The sequence below is a fragment of the Haemaphysalis longicornis genome, unplaced genomic scaffold, assembly GCF_048455015.1.
Source record: "Haemaphysalis longicornis isolate Haplotype H1 unplaced genomic scaffold, Haemaphysalis longicornis Haplotype H1 scaffold_8, whole genome shotgun sequence".
In the NCBI taxonomy this organism is placed as follows: Eukaryota; Metazoa; Arthropoda; class Arachnida; order Ixodida; family Ixodidae; genus Haemaphysalis; species Haemaphysalis longicornis.
In genome coordinates this window covers 43,019,785-43,022,475 of record NW_027526445.1, presented here as the reverse complement: position 1 = coordinate 43,022,475, position 2,691 = coordinate 43,019,785, and the positions used below count along the sequence as shown (strand labels likewise).

At 47.2% G+C, this 2,691-nt stretch overlaps 1 long non-coding RNA gene across 1 annotated transcript; it reads left to right on the top strand.

The window, feature by feature from the left end:
• The first annotated feature begins 1,285 nt into the window (after positions 1-1,285).
• Positions 1,286-1,891, top strand: LOC144150004 (uncharacterized). Its single transcript, XR_013318407.1, has 2 exons — positions 1,286-1,430; positions 1,623-1,891. It is a non-coding gene; the product is annotated as an uncharacterized LOC144150004 (long non-coding RNA).
• Positions 1,892-2,691: the final 800 nt, after the last annotated feature.

The following is a 2,691-nucleotide window of genomic DNA, read 5'->3' as shown; positions in this document are numbered from 1 at the left end:
CAATTTACGTGCAGCACGTACACCACGGTGGCTTTTTCTACTTTTTTAGAACTTAAAAGGACAAGACGCATCCTTTCATATGCGCCCTCTTCTGCGTCTCTCTTCCCGGTCGCCGTTGGACGCCTAGGTGTGGTTTCCCCGAACGTGTTAGCATCGTCGGCGTATTGCCACTCCCCCCCCCCCCCCCCCCCCACGAACACCTTCCGCATAGTTCCCTGTTTAGCTTTCCTGCTCAAATTGTCTCTTCTACGGTATTCTCTTCGTTCGCTGGGTCATGTAGAGGGATAAAGGCGACATGATACTACCAGCACAATCGCTTAAGAGGTTGCGCTCTAAAAGTATCGAACGAATTGGCTTCACGTATATAAGTTGTGGTCGACGTTATTGCAGTATTTTGTTTTCAATGCTGGTGGAAACTTGACCCAAAAATTTGCGCCTTTTTTACAATATTGCTCCAGTCAATGCGGTATATATCAAAGTTTTCGTCGCAATTCGTCAAACTACACGCAGAAGGGTCTCTGGAAATGAACCGTTTTGTTTGAGTCTACTGAAACTCGATAAGACGCAATCCGTATGTCTATGCCACTAAGGAGCCCTTAATTGCCTTAAGTAAATTTACGGTAAAGTTGGTGACTTGCTATATCATTCACTACCGGTTGTGTGGAGCCCGTCAGCGAGGCGGCAGCCGTTGCTTAACATTACCGTCCCGTAGGAGACCTTTGCACCTAAACTACCCCGCACGCATCTGTGAAGCAATCCTGTATATAGCATGTAAAATAGTCCGACTGCGCTTTTGAGAAGTCGAAACACATACAAAATATCTTGCAAATGCTCTCCATGAATAGATGTGTAACCGTAACGTGATTTCCTTGCCGTAAGTTCGAGGGTTTTAGATGCAGAGCATCTTATAGCGGGGGCCTGTCTGCGTCGACGGCCGTGCGGCGTCCGTCCGCCCTGCTCCTCCGACAGCTGCTCGATAACGCGCGCTCACACCCTCCTCTCTCCTTCCCCTCTCCACGCCATCTTTGCGCTGGCGCGCGCTCCTCCTCCCCTCCGAAGCTCCGCCCACGCCAGCTGTGATAAGTGCGCATGAGCGCGCCCTCTGTTATCCTCCTCTCCACTCAAGCTGCTAGCGCGCGCTCGCACCTCCTCTACCCTCCTCCTCTTCGCGCCGTCTTCAGGTTGTCGCGCTTCTCCTCCGGGTGCGCGCTCTCTCTCATTTCTCTCCACGGGAGTTGCTTGATAAACCCATGCGTGCGCCGGTCGCTCAGTTCTTCTTCGTTCTTCGGTTTGATGTACGTAGCGATGCGCTGAAATGGACGCCAACGAATCGTAACAACACCCAACAACGTAATACCGTAATTAACAACGCAATTAACGCCGGTATAGCAACAAAGATGCTCTGCATTCTCACGATCCCCCTCGGGGAGGTGCGGGTAATTTTTTGGTCCAGCAGAGTACATTGCTACCTGTCACGTTCCGTATTCCCTGCATGCATCTGTCTTGCTAGGTACTAACACAGTCGAAGTTTTTTCTTGTTGTTATTATGCACTGGTGCTTTTTTTAATCACGACAACCCTGCTTCAAATATAGTGTATTTTTCCTATTTTTTCCCTTCATAGGTGGTGGTCCAGGCGGGAAAATTTGATTCCTCAACCAATTTTGTTTTCGCATCCCAACCGTTTCGTAAAGGTCGGCTATTGTGAGTATCCGTGGTTCAAAAGTAAGGATTTAGTGGGATAACAATAACACGCGGTGACCTTATACTACGTCATACCGATGGTGGCTCTTCACTTCGCTGGCACATGAACCACATAATTTGCCTCGTGGAATGCCGAGGCTGCACCTGTAATAACAAGTTAATGCCAATAAACAGAGAACATTTCGGTTCCGCCTGACTTTTTGTCACAGCTGTGATCCATGTGGTTGCTATAACGCTGCCCTGGTCACGCTTATTTGTACTTCTTGCGAACGTCAGGAGCGTTCTTCACAAACTTCACTTTTTTAACTCTGCCGCAGACACCTGCGGGCCCGATGGTATCGCGTTAACCGAATCTCTGCCTAAGTGCAACATTCGAATGACTGAATTTTTGTTTATGACGTGTCCCGCTACCCCATATACCCTTGTGGCCGTACCCTCCGCCAAGGTGGCGGTGGCGTTATGCTGCCTGTTTTGAATTATCACGATTCTTACCACATTACTGCTGAAACCAATATTATAATTATCTTATCTTGTGTTGAGGTAGCACACCAGAAAGTCATATTTGCGGGTTTTTATCCCCCTTAAATACGCCATCATCCTTACATGATGTTGTTAATACCGTAGTAACTCGCTTTTCAAACACCAGAGTTTTGTACTAGGTCACTTTAATTTTCCTCAAATAAAGTTGTCCTCCAATTCACCCATGTTTACTCACAATTTGGCGGCGTCCTGAACATTTGCTCAACCTTTACTATCCGGAACTGGTTATCGAGCCGACGAGAATAACAGACAGTACAGCAACAGTACTGGACCTGATACTTACCTCACGACCCAATGTAGACTCGTGTATGACATATTTACCAGGTTTGTCAGATCATTTATTCCCTTCTTTTGATAATATAGTAGAGGCTCCAAAAACGGGTGAGACAAATAGGCATGTTCATGATTATAGAAAAATAAACTCTCATGTCAATAACATTGAACTGTCT